Here is a 13523-nt window from a genome sequence, read left to right on the forward strand (position 1 = left end):
TTCGTAAAACTGGATTAAATCGTCTGGATCCTTGGCCACGACTCTCACAGCCCTGGAAGACGCTTGGAGAACGCCGAGTTCTCCCCAACTTCGGCGGGTCGGCTTCTTAAAAGCAGGTGCAGCGGCGCCCCTCAGCCTGGAAAAGGGGCGATCCGTGACATTGCCTGGTCGTGACCCTCAGCACACCCCCAACACACACACCAGAGCTGGATTTCCATAATCTCCCTCCTCCCTCAGCACTCTACCGAACTCGCCTTCGATGTAACACCTCATTTTAGAAGAAGCTTTCCGGGGCGGCTGGGGGGCTCAGTGGTTGAGCATATGAGCTCAGGTCATGATCTCTCAATCTGTGAGTTCGAGCCCTGCATGGTGCTCTGTGCTGACAGCTCAGAGCCTGGAGCCTGCTCCGGATTCTGTGTCTCCCTCTCTCTCTGTACCTCTCCTGCTCACACTATGTCTCTCAAAAATAAATAAATGTTAAAAATTATTTTAAAAAATAGAAGCAGCCTTCCTCTGCTCGGTATTCAACAGGAGTGTGTGTTCACATTAGATTTTGAGCTATTGTATACAATGGTGTCTTCCTTCAAAAGTTACCTGAGAAAGTTCTTTCCAGTGCCAACAGTAGCTGGACTCTGTATTTAGTCTCTCCATTTGTACTTTTATTAAAAAAAAAAAAAAAAGAACCTTAGATTTTTCACGTTCTGAATTTACCTGCAATCTTAATCCCTTCTGGAGACTTCTAAGGCACAATAAGCATATAACAATGGACAAACAGGAGTCTCCACCTCCCAATGACACAACGCCTGGGTGGCTCAGTCAGTTGAGCATCTGACTCTTGATTTCAGGTCATGGTCCCAGGGTCCGGTTAGAGCCCCACATAGGGCTCCCTACTGACTGTGGAGCCTGCTTGAGATTCTCTCTCTTCCTCTCCCTCTCCCCCCACCTCCCCGCTCACACACATACTGTTTTTCTCTATCAAGGATCTCCATCCTCAAGGAGTATGGCCAAAGCAGAGGAAATGACACATTTCCACATATGTTTTCAAATACTTACTGTTTTTCTCCATTTGGTGCTCCATAGGCCATCCAAAATAGAGTACGTTCAAAACAAAACTTATTCATCTTTACTCTGTGGCTTCCAATAAACCTCCTTAAAACCCTTCTCTCTTTCTTCCTTCCTAGCCACCCGGTGGATGTGAGACTCATTCTTGAAACCTTGAGACAAGATACTTACCACTTCTTTTCTACTTCTTACTTCTCTCGGCCATACAGCTTCCAAATCTTAGCTGCCCAGGTGAAAGGCACCTCCCAGCCTTCCCGTCAATTAGATATGACTAAATATGTACCCATGTTATAGAAGGGAAAACACTTCTAGGAAGCAAGTTCTTAAAAGTGACCAGTGTGCCTTGGTCTTGCCCCTTCCTGCTGTCTCTTGTCCACAAGGCAGGTGTGAAAGGGTGGCTGGACCACCCATCTGGGACCATGTCACAAAGCCAAGTATTGAGGGTGTCGAGTAACAGGACAGAAGGGACCATATGTGCTAAGTCCCTAACCCTGGAACACCACACTAGCTCTGGACTACTCTCCGGGCCATTGTAAGTCTATTTTGTGTCACTGTCGGCCACACCTAGACCTAAGTCACTCATACCTAATTCACTAATCACATGATGTTAGTTACTTAGACGCATTGCTTTTACTTCAGACCGCCTCTAAATTCACCTGCCCTTGACTTTCTCTGCCAGTGCTCTAATTCAGGGCTTTGTTATCTCTCCCCATGCTGCATGACTTCCCGTGACATAGTTTCTTACCACATATGCTCCTGTGTTATGGTTGTTTCTTCATGATTCATTTACAACCATTTATTGAGTTCTCTCTCTTCCCCCCCCCCACCCCCACACCTTTTCCTAAGGCTCTGGAGCTAAAAGATATGGCTTCCATATAGATCTGCTTGTCATTCAATCTTCAATCAATCCTTCACACTATAGCCAGAATTAGATATCTCAAACAAGTCCTCTGCTTAAAACAATTTCTTAAGGCCTATGGGACAAAAGTCAAGCTCCTGGTGAGTAGGGCATCTGAGGCTCTTTTGAATCTGACCCTGACCCATCTTTCCACTCTCTTCTCTGGCATTCTTCCCCTCTCCTTGCCTTCCTCTTTCCCTCTTTCCTTTCTTGCCCTCTGTTCAAGTGACACAAGAGTACTCTGCGTCTCACTGGCCCACCATGTGCTTTTTCACTTTGTGGCTTTGAGCACCAATGTTCTTTCTTCCTGGAAGAACACTTCCCACCCTCCCCTTCCTGGCAAGCTCCATCAGGACCTGGCCCAGATACCCACTGTGCTCTGTGCAGCAGTCAGTTCCTTGTTTCCTCTGTAGCCCGTGCCCAAGAGCCTTTTGTTGATGTGCACTTGGGGGCTCCCGGAGTACTTACCCCATAGTGTTGTCTATGATCCCCCGGGGAAACTGTAGGGTCCTGAAAGGCAACTGTCAGATTCTTCTCCGCATATTCAGGGCCTGACCCCATGGAAGCACCCAGTAATTGATGAGCAGTAACTAATACAAGGGGTATGTGATCCCCAGAGAAAGCATTGCATTCTATAATAGCTCATAACAAAGAAAGATACCCTAGCCTGTGAAGTCACAAAATCATGGAATACTTCTCTGAGGAAGTGACAAACTGAACTCAGAAGGGAAAACAGAAGAAAACAGGGAGGACGTAAGGGGTGGAGGAGGTCACCACACCCACAAAGGAGGAGGGAGCAGGGCTTGTCCAAGGCTCTCAAGCTAGGCTGGTCTGGCGGGAGCCATAGGACAACTTCGAAAAGAAGTATAGGGCTTACCAAGACTCTTAAGGAGGGGAATTTTGCAACATAGGAGAACCCAAAACTAACTCATGTCCGCAGCAGGTGGTGACGTGATCATGTCCTATAGATCATCCTGCCTATAGTGTATAGAAGAGCTTGGAAAGAGGTAAGAGAGGATTCTAGAAGACCAATCAGAAAGCTATCGCAGTAACTAAGGGAAAACGGAAGCTTGGCCACGTGCGGTAACAAGGTGACCAGCTTGGAGGTTAAATGAGGAGCTTATGAGTTCAATTTATTGTTGTTGTTGCTGCCCCTGGTGGCGAGGGGGAGAGGTGCACCTTTCCTGCAAAACCAGCCGGTGCTAGGAGTGGCCAGAGCGACTCTGATTCCCTCTCCCTGGCCCCCAAATCCACTGAGCATATTGTCTTCCGATACAGGAAGGTATTAAACTGCTAAGAACAGATACTACACTTGATCTTAGCCAAAACGCTGAGAAATGATTTTTAGTTTTAGTTCAGTTTTGGTCAAATGAGTTTGAGTGAAAACAATTCCAAGTACTGGTTTGGCGCTCAGGGAAAGGATCCAAGGTCTCTGATCAGGAAGCAGGAGATACAGGAGGGCATATGGGAGGTTGCCCCGCGGGGGGGAGGGAGCCGAGGGTAGCAAGAGGACACCTATGTCAGAGCCTGGAGAAATGCCACCATTTGGTGACCATATTGGAGGAACCTGAGGAGTGACAGAAGGAAACCAGGAAAGTGTGGGGCCTTTGGGAACTGAGGAAAGAGACTTTCAAAAGAGAAAGAATGGGCAACAAAAATTGCCATTATTGGGGCACCTGGGTGGCTAAGTTGGGCTAAGTGTCCAAATCTTGATTTCGGCTCAGCTCTTGATCTTGCAGTTTGTGAGTTTGAGCCCCACGTTGGGCTCTGGGCTGATAGTCCACAGCCTGCTTGGGATTCTCTTTCTTCCTCTCGCTGCCCTCCCCCTTTCAAAAGTAAATAAATAAACTTTAAGAAATTGCTATTATTTTCAAAACTTAAAAATTAGCCAGTGATGAAAAAAAATAAGACCTCATTCTTGATTCCTACAGGGGGCAGGGATGCAGCCATTTTGCAAATGTTGCTGGTGTTTGCTGCTGCTCGGGAAGTAATCGGTGGGGACTAACCCCCCAGCAGCACCTCCGTTCCATATCTAGGAAGCAAGTGAAACACCTCAAAGTCCTAGAGGTGGTACCTGCTGATCTGAAACCCATTTAGTATAAACTTTTTAGTCCTTCCTACCCTCAGGCTCCAGCCTACCTTTCTCCATCACACTCTCCTTCCCACACCTCTGCTCTTGCCAAACTCAGCTTGCCCTTAAACTTGTCCTGAGCTTCCCCACCCCTATGCCTTTGCCCAAGCTCTTCCTTCTACCTGGAATGTCTTTCCCCATAGAAAATGCTTTAAGGTGAAGGAAAATTAAGATCCAATATACCCAGGTTTCTGGAATATAGCTAAAGCAGTGCTTAGAATGATGTTCAGCAGCAAATTGCCTACATTAAAAAAAAGAAAGAAAGAAAATCTGAAATCTACAACCTCCACTTTAAGACATTAGAAAAGAAGGTCAGACAAAACCTGAGCAGAAGGAAGAAAGTAACGGACATCAGAGGGGAAATTAATGAAATGGAGAATAGAAAAGCAATGGAGAAAATTATATGAAAAATATTTGATATGATGAGTCATCGGGGGAACGAAAGACAAAAGTGCAGTGAGACATCCCTCCATGCCTACTGGGAAGGCTAGAATAAAAAACGCAGTAGCAAGAGGCATTGGTGAGAATGTAGAGAAACTGGAACCCTTGTACGGTGCTGGTGGTAGTGTGAAATGGTGCAACCACTTTGGAGAACAATCTGGAAGTTCTTCAAATGATTAAATACAGAGTTTCATAGGACCCGTCAATTCTGGCCAAGACGATTGAAAACGTATGTTCACACAGAAACTTTCATGAATGTTTGTAACAGCATTCTTCATAATGGCTGAAAGATGGAAATAACCCCCGTGTCCCTCAACAGATGGATTGATAAATAAAATGCAGTATATGCATATGATACCATTATCTGACCACAGAAAGGAATGAAGTGTGCATATACATTATAGCATGGGTGGACTCTGAAGGCACGAAGTTAAGTGATAGCAGCCAGTCACAAAAGACCACATACTATATAAATAGAAATTCACATGAAACTCCAGAACAGGGAAATCTACATAGACAGAAAATCGATTTGCTGCTGCTTAGTGCTGGGGGACAGGGGGATGGGGACCGAAGGGTGATAGATAAAGGATTTCTTCCTAAGTGATGAAATGTTCTAAGATGGCTTCGCTTATGGATTGTTGCACATATCTGCATATACTAAAGACTATTGGACAGCACGCATTCAATGGGTGAATTGGATAGTATGTGAATTATATCTCGAAGCTGTTGAAAAAAACAACTGAGCTCTTGCTGCTTCCATCCACGTCACGTACTTGTGTTGGAATACTTTTCCTAAATACCATTTGCATTATGTTGCTGTCCTGCTGGTGAGCCTTTTCAGGGTCAGTAAAGATGTAGCCATTCAGCTAACACCGTAGGAGCACCTAATATCCTAGGCACAGTGACATATCCACACATGGCTCCCATGGTTTCAAATCTCAAGTCCTCTTCGCCCATCGAGGCTCACCCTGCATGCCTCACTCACCCACTTCCTTTCCCATCGACCCCTCTAGGTGAGAGAGACCCTCGGCTGGAAACAAGCCACCTGGACAGCATCTTGCTCTTCCCAATTCCTTCTCCACACTGTTACTCAAGGTGGGAGATACCCTTTCATCCAAAATGACAGCCCAGCCTGAAATGCCAGCTGTCTGGGAAAGACCGCAATCCCTTAAATGTGCTCTGTGATGTCAAAGCTTGGCTGGAGAGAACTTTTTCTGTCCGTGACAGTTCAGAGAGGTGGAGATGGGGCTGGGGGTTCCTGTGAGGAGCAGGCATGAAAAGAGGGAGGCCTGCGGGCCCCGGGAAGCCATGTCATATGCCATTTGCATAGGGCCAGCCCTGCTGCCTTGTAGGGCTGATCCTGCTTTATCACCCGGGCGCATGCTCACTGTCCTGTGTGTCGCCTTCTCTCCTCGGGTCTAACCCTCGTTCAAAACTCCTCTCCTCCAGGGATCTCTCTTGGTTTCCTTGGCCACAGTCTTCTTCTGTCCCCAGGATCAGCCTGTCTTGTTGTATCTGTGAATTCCCTTCCCTTGTCCCCCCTCAACCCCCTTGGAAAGCAAACAAGCCCTCTGTTAATGTGACTGCCTAGCATTGGACCCAAAAAAGCCTCTGTTCAAGGCTCAAGGGTTAGCCTGAAAAGCTTTGTACTCAAACTCACAGGGCTGTGTGAGTATTCAAACGACCCTCCTCTGTCTTTTGTATATTTGTCATCCTTTCAGACGACCATCATAGGTGACTGGATTTCTTGTTAGGAGGTCACAGGAACCTCGTTTCTGCCACCAATTTGATATGTGGCTTCAGGCACAGTAGTCTCAGTCTGACTGGAGTTTCTGGGCTGTGACACAAAGGAGCCAGACCTCAGGGCCTCTACTGTCCTCCGGCCTAAGCCACTTATTTCAGTAATTTGGCTGAGGGTGCCATCTGATGGCCATTTTGAGAACTTCACCTGTTGATCGTGCACTGGAAGTTTCCCTACTGAAATGGTTACTTCCCCGCAGGGCTGGCAAAATGGGCCATTTAAAATTTTTTAAATTATTTGTTATTTGCATAGAAGGGTCAAAATTACAAATTTTAAATATGGATGTGCACTTCTGAGATCGATGCTGCTCTATATGTTAATTAATTTGAATTTTTTTTTTAATTTTAATGTTTATTTTTGAGAGAGACAGAGAGACAGAAAGACAGAGCTCGAGTGGGGGAGGGTCAGAGAGAAAGAGGGAGACACAGAATCTGAAGCAGCCTCCAGGCTCTGAGCTGTCAGCATGGAAACCCGACATGGGGCTCAAACCTACCAACTGTGAGATCATTACCTGAGCCGAAGTCAGATGCTTAACGGACTGAGCCACCCAGGCGCCCCTAAATTTAATACAATCTTCGAAAAAATAAAAATGCTGATTGCCCCCCCCAAATAAATGAATAGAAATAAATACTGATGCGCAAAAACTTTATTAAAGCACAGTTCTTTATTTTCCAAAATGAAACTAACTTTCCTCAGGAACAAAAAACAGATTTACCATGGGCTTTTCACTTGTAGAGCCCTCCCTAGGCCCTGACAGAGGACCTGAGTTAGTTTGCTTGGCTGCTAGCCCCACAAACCGTGTGGCGTAATCAACAGAAATTTATTCTGTCACATTTCTAGAGGCCAAAAGTCTCAGATCACGATGCTCTCTGAAGGCTCAAGGGAAGGAGTCTTCCAGGCTTCTTTTCTAGCTTCTAGTAATTCTTTTTCTTTCTATCTTTCTTATTTTTTTAAGTTTATTTATTTAATTTTGAGACAGAGAGACCAGGAGAGGGGCAGAGAGAGGGAGAGAGAGAATCCCAAGTGGGCTCCACACTGTCAGTGCAGATCATGACCTGAGCTGAAATCAAGGGTCCGACTCTTAACCGACTGAGCCACCCAAGTGCCCCTCTAGCTTCTGATAATTCATTGGCTTGTGAGAGCATAACCCCTGTCTTCAGATGGTTCTCCCCGTGTGTCCGCGTGCACATGTGTGTGTCTGTATCCAAATGTCCCCTTTTTAAAAACTTTTTTTAATGTTTTTTATTTATTTTTGAGAGACAGAGAGAGACAGCAGGAGCAGGGGAGGGTCAGAGAGAGAGGGAGACACAGAATCCGAAGCAGGCTCCAGGCTCTGAGCTAGCTGTCAGCACAGAGCCTGACGCGGGGCTCGAACCCACGAACTGTGAGATCATGACCTGAGCCGAAGCCGGACACTTAACTGACTGAGCCCCCAGGCGCCCCTGTCCCCTTTTTATACGGACACAAATTGGATTAGGGACCTGCCCCAGGTTAGTAAGACTTCATCTTGAATTCCTTCATTAATAATTAACATGATTTCCAAATACGGTCCCATTCTCAGGCACTGGGGGGTCAGGACTACAATGCATGAAAGGTAACCACGTTGGGGACTTACCGTAGATTTGCACACTTACACACTTGCTAGTACGGGGGAGGATGGAGACCTAAGGCTGGGTAGTGTCTGACAACCATCCCAAAGTGACCTGGCCCCGAATGGAATCTGATGGCACACACATCTGGGCTGTACTTGAGGGTTGGGGTATGGTACTGAGGGCGGCCATGTGAGTTGGAAACTTAGGTTCGCACAAAAAAACTGCTCAAGAATGTTCGGAACGGGAGTCCGCCCACACACCCTCCCACAGGTGAGCGGCTGAACAAACCGGCTCACAAACCCCAGAGCTATTGAGCAAAACAGAAAGAGCGAACTGTGGATAGACGCAATTCAAATGCATCTCCGGGGAATCGTGTCCAGGGGAGAAAGCTAATTCCAAAAGATTTGCGTTCTCTACGTGTTCATTTATGTAATACTTTTGAAATGACAAATCTGAGAGATGGAGGGCAGATGGGGCTTGCCAGCGTGAGGGTGACGGCGGGGCAGAAGATGAAGTACAAAAGGGCGACAAGAGGGGCAGCACAGTGCGGAAACTGCTCAGTGTCTTTTCTTTACATGTTTATTTATTTTTGAGAGGCAGAGAGAGACAGAGCACAAGCAGGGGAGGGTCAGAGAGAGAGGGAGACACAGAATTAGGAGGTTCCAGGCTCCGAGCTGTCAGCACAGAGCCCGACGCGGGGCTCGAATCCATGGGCCGTGAGATCGTGACCTGAACCGAGGTTGGACGCTCAACCGATTGAGCCACCCAGGCGCCCTGCGGTATCCTTTTCTTTTTGAGAGAGAGAGAGAGAGAGAGAGAGAGAGAGAGAGAGAGAGAGAATCTCAAGCAGGCTCCATACTCAGCATGGAGCCCGACATGGGACTCAATCCCACAGCCCTGGGATCATGATTTGAGCCAAAATCAAGAGTCAGATGCTCCTGAGCCATCCAGGTGCCCCAAAACTGTTCAGTGTCTTTTGACTGTGGTGGTGGATACACGAACCTACAAAGTGCTAAAAGTGTATGGAACCCAGAATGTGCGTGCACACACACACACACGCACGCACGCAGACACACACATACACACAGACACACACGCACAAATGGGTTCAGGTGTAACTGGGAAATCTGAATCAAATCAGGTGATTCTCTCAACGTCAACATGCTGGTTGTAATATCGCCCTGCAACTTCGCCAAGTATTACCATTAGGAGAAACTGGGCAAAGCCGACAAAGTGTCTATTATTTTTTACAACTACATGTGAATCGATAATTATCTCAAGGTTTCCAATTAAAAAAGGAAGTTTAAGCTACTTGGGAGGGATGGGGATGAAAGGCATGGGTTCTCCAAGGAAGTGACATTTAAGTCAAGACTCGTATGTAAAAGGGGGAGGGTGGCGGCAGCAGAATGTGCAAAGGCCCCGTCGCGGCAAAGAGCTTGGTAAATCCAGGGCACTAAAAGGAGTCTCGTGAGAGCCCCGTGGGAGAAGCGAGGCTGGAGGCCCCAGTCAGGCAGGGCCACAGACTGTTCTAGAGATCTGACCTTCCGCCCGAGAATAAAGAGACGCTATGGGAAGTTGACAGCAGCAGGGTTCCACGATGTGTCATGAACTTGGGAAAGCTCACCCAGGGTGTGTGGATCTCTCACAGAGAGACCCCGGGGCCCATGTGACGGTAGGAAAACTATTTGAACATCCATCGAGAAGGAGATTCGGGAGGAGGAGGCTCACTCTGGGCTCCTTGAGAGGCCGCGTGTGAGAAGCACGCCTCACAGTGGGGCGTCTCAGTGGATACAGAGCTTGTTAGGGTGTCAGCCTTCTGGTGCAGCAGGAAACAGAAACCTACTGACAGATCCTGGCCGGGGCCTACTAGCAATGAAATCCCCAAGTGCCCTGGGCGACCACGTGAGGCCTTAGCTTTCCTTCCCCCGATTACTCTGGAAGCCACGTGCTTAGCCAGCCGTGCCGGGGATGCGGCAGGCTCGGGGGCACTCTGGTAATGCACCAGGGCCACACGTGGCACCTTACGGTCACCCGCCTTGGCTGGTACACCTGTAACCCATTTCCTTTAAGTGTAAACGAATACGTAGTTCCTTGTGTAAGGGGCAGACGGTTGGGATCGCATATTTTGGCTTTGGCCAGCCCAAAATGAAGAAAGTCAGCCCAAAGGAGAAGGAAGGAGTGAAATGCAGAGCCCAGGGCTTAGCCTCCCCGCCAGTCAGGAGGGATGAAGGGGAGTCGGCCTCCTCCGCTGCCCCACACGGGTGGGAGCTGGATGTGGACACTCACTGACGTCTTCAAAATATGGGAGGCGGTCTCACTTCACACGACTCTCTCTCTCTTTTAACATTTCATCTGCCCACATCATAGGGAATCTCTAGAAGTCTTTGTGCAAAGCCAATCCCTCTTTCAAGCTCCTTCTCCAGAGACCAGTAACAAGTTCTGTTTGTGGCATTAAACTCTCTAAGTAATGACTGGCTGGTGCTCTGAGGCCTGCGCTCGCTCTCTCTCTCTTTCTCTCTCTCACGCATGAAGAGCCACAAGACTAGGTGACACAGGGCGAGCTCAGAGCGGGTGCATGCCGCACAGACCACAGCTCTTCATCAGGATTCCACGTAGGGGCTGCTGTTTGGTTTGTTTCCAGATACATCGAGGGCCTCACGGAAGAATCTCCGGGATTAGGTGGTCTGGTCCTGAGCTCACGAGATCCGCTTCCAGCTCTGCTCACTTTTCAAGGACGTTTTACCAGTAGCATTTCAGAGTGAATGGCATCGTCTAGTGATTTTGCCTCTTCTTTTCTTTTTTTAATGTTTATTTTGAGAAAGAGAGAGAGAAAGAGAGAGAGAGAGAGAATGAGCATGGGAGGGGCAGAGAGAGAGAGAGAGAGGGAGAGAACCCCAAGCAGGCTCCTTGCTGTCAGCACAGAGCTGGGCTCCATCTCCTGGACCATAAGATCACCCCCTGAGCCCAAACCAAGAGTTGGTCACCCAACCAACTGAGCCATCCTGGTGCCCCGATTCTGCCTCTTCTTACACAGGCTTTCTGCCTTATTCCAGCCACCAGCAAGGAAGGGAGTGAATGCTCAGAATCGGTCAGGAGAGCAAATGTTATGCGATAAAACCCTTTCAAAACAGTGCGCACACAACTGGAGAGCCCCAAGCAGGGACAGGAATGTAAACAATATTGCTGAAAAGGGCGGGGAGTAGACCCCTCACCCCCAGCGTGCCTTACACTGGGATCTAACCTCAGTGCCTGGAGTGGGCAGCCAGGTGACCTACACAGATATGCAGGGAGGCGTGGACGCTGACGCATGATGGCGACTGTGGCCAAGGGGGCAAGGTGAGCCCCATCCCTGGGGACAGCACCAGGTGCTCATGGTCTTCGGAAGAGCAGATTTGCAAGACCTTGCAACCTGGATCGATACATGAAACCCCTTGGTTTTAAAATCTGTGCTACAAATCCTCATTTTTTAAGACCCTGTCCAGGCAGATAGCTGCCTATAGTAGCATCTGACCAGCAGGCTGCCCGTTCCACTTCCTGACTACTAACTACTAACTACATTGTTTCATACTTTATTCACTTTTCTTTTCTCCCTCAACCCCAGCAGTTAAGCAGGAAGAAAGGAGCCCTCTCTGCAATCTTGTCTGGACTTTCCTTTTTTTAAAAAAAAAAAATCAAGATCAACTCCCGCCTGTGCGTTTAGGCTGCTTCTGGCTGGGGTATCTCGGGAAATCGCCGAGTAGAAGAACTTCAATTTGAAGCTTTCTGTTTCCTTTTCATTTCTGTTTCTTTCAGTGGTCCGGTCAGAGGAGTAATTATGTTGTTACCGTGATCGCCATTTGTCTTGCCAGGCAAAGAAAGCAGTCAGGCCGAGGGATGGCCCGACAAAAGCCAGGAGCAGCCTGCCAACCGCAATCACCACATCAGTGCTTGGAGCAAGAGCAAAGACCATTGTCTGCTCTTCAGGGCGCCTGGTCTTAAAGCCACGGGAAGGACTTCACATGAGCATTTTGAGAACGGCCTAAAACCCAGCAAGTCTGTACTTAGTAGCAGTGACTACATTTTGAATCGCTCTACTGATCCAACCAGGGTTGGCTGAGGTCACGAGGGGTGAAGTTCATGCTTGTTGCAGACACTGTTGGAAGTCCATCCCAACTCAGGTCCATCCTCCTTCTTCACTGAGAGAGTCTTGGTTTTGTTAAGCTTCCCTGCCCCTCCTGGCACGTGACTCATTGGGAAATCCTAATCAGGGGAGGTAAACCCTAGTGGTCAGATTCCCTTCATTAGTGGTAGGGTTAGGGCAAGCCTGTGACTCAGCTGGTCACTGAGGTGAGGGATTAGACCCCTGGGGAAGGATTTATCACTATTGATAATGTGTCGCCTAAAGAGAGATGGCCTCTCTTCTTCCTCCTTTGGACTTTGTCATGTGTGGACGTGACATCTGGAACTCCAGCAGCCATCTGTGACTATGAGAGAAGGCAGCTTCAGGACAAATCTGAACTGCTACTGGCAGAGTGGCAGATGGAAAACCCCCATCCTCAGGATCTGTTTGAGTCACTACATTAAATTGAACTAAACAGGGGCGCCTGGGTGGCTTAATTAGTTAAGCATCTGACTTCGGCTCAGGTCATGATCTTGTGGTTGAAGAGTTCAAGCCCTGTGTGGGGCTCTATGCTGACAGCTCAGAGCCTGGATCCTGCTTCAGATTCTGTGTCTCCCTCTCTCCACCCATCCCCTACTCATGCTATGTCTCTCTGTCTCAAAAAATAAACATTTAAAAAGTTTTTTAAATAACTTGAACTAAACAACCTTAAATCCCACCTCCCTGTGGAGTTCTTGTATGTGACAAAAATAAATGTTTTTATCTTCTATGCAAATCTAGATTAAAGAGTTCCTGTTACTAATGGCCAATGTATCCTAACTGGTACAATGTTCATTCCTGAAGATCTACAGTAAAGTCTCTTTTCCATCTAGAGTCATCCATTAATTGGCTTAATGAGTCTGATCACAGGGCCAAGAAGAGCCTGGCTGCAGGTAGAACTACCACCTGATCCAGCAATCCACTTCTGGGTACCCAAAGGATATGAAATCAGTGTCTCCAAGAGATAGCCGCCCTCTCATGTTCATTTTGGCACTGCTCACAACTGCCAAGACATGGAAACAACCAAAATGTCTGTCAATGGATGAATGAATACAGCGAACGCAGGGTTTAGAGCCAATGGAATATGTTTCAGCCTTAGAAAGAAGGAAACCCTATCATTGGGGCTGACATGGATGAAGCTGGAGGTCTGTATGCTAAGCGAAACAAGCCAGACACAGAAAGGCAAAAACTGCATGGTGTCACTTGTAAGTAGAACCCATAAAAGTTGAACTCCAAGAAGCAAAGTAGCATGGGGGTGGTCAGGGCTCAGGGATGGAGTGGGGGAGGGGGGAATGGGAAGATGTCGGTCAAAGGGCATAGCATTCAGTTATGCAGGATGGATACATTCTAGAGATCTAATGCACAGCACGGTGACTATAGTTAATAATTCTATACTGGAGATTTGAGATTTGCTGAAAAGAAATCTTAATTCTTTGCATCAAAAAGGAAAGAAAAAGTGA

At 47.7% G+C, this 13523-nt stretch overlaps 1 pseudogene; it reads right to left on the bottom strand.

Annotated features, from left to right (window-relative positions):
* Positions 1–3128: 3128 nt before the first annotated feature.
* Positions 3129–3302, bottom strand: LOC115278597 (annotated as a pseudogene).
* Positions 3303–13523: the final 10221 nt, after the last annotated feature.

The sequence above is a fragment of the Suricata suricatta genome, chromosome 14, assembly GCF_006229205.1.
Source record: "Suricata suricatta isolate VVHF042 chromosome 14, meerkat_22Aug2017_6uvM2_HiC, whole genome shotgun sequence".
Classification (NCBI taxonomy): Eukaryota; Metazoa; Chordata; class Mammalia; order Carnivora; family Herpestidae; genus Suricata; species Suricata suricatta.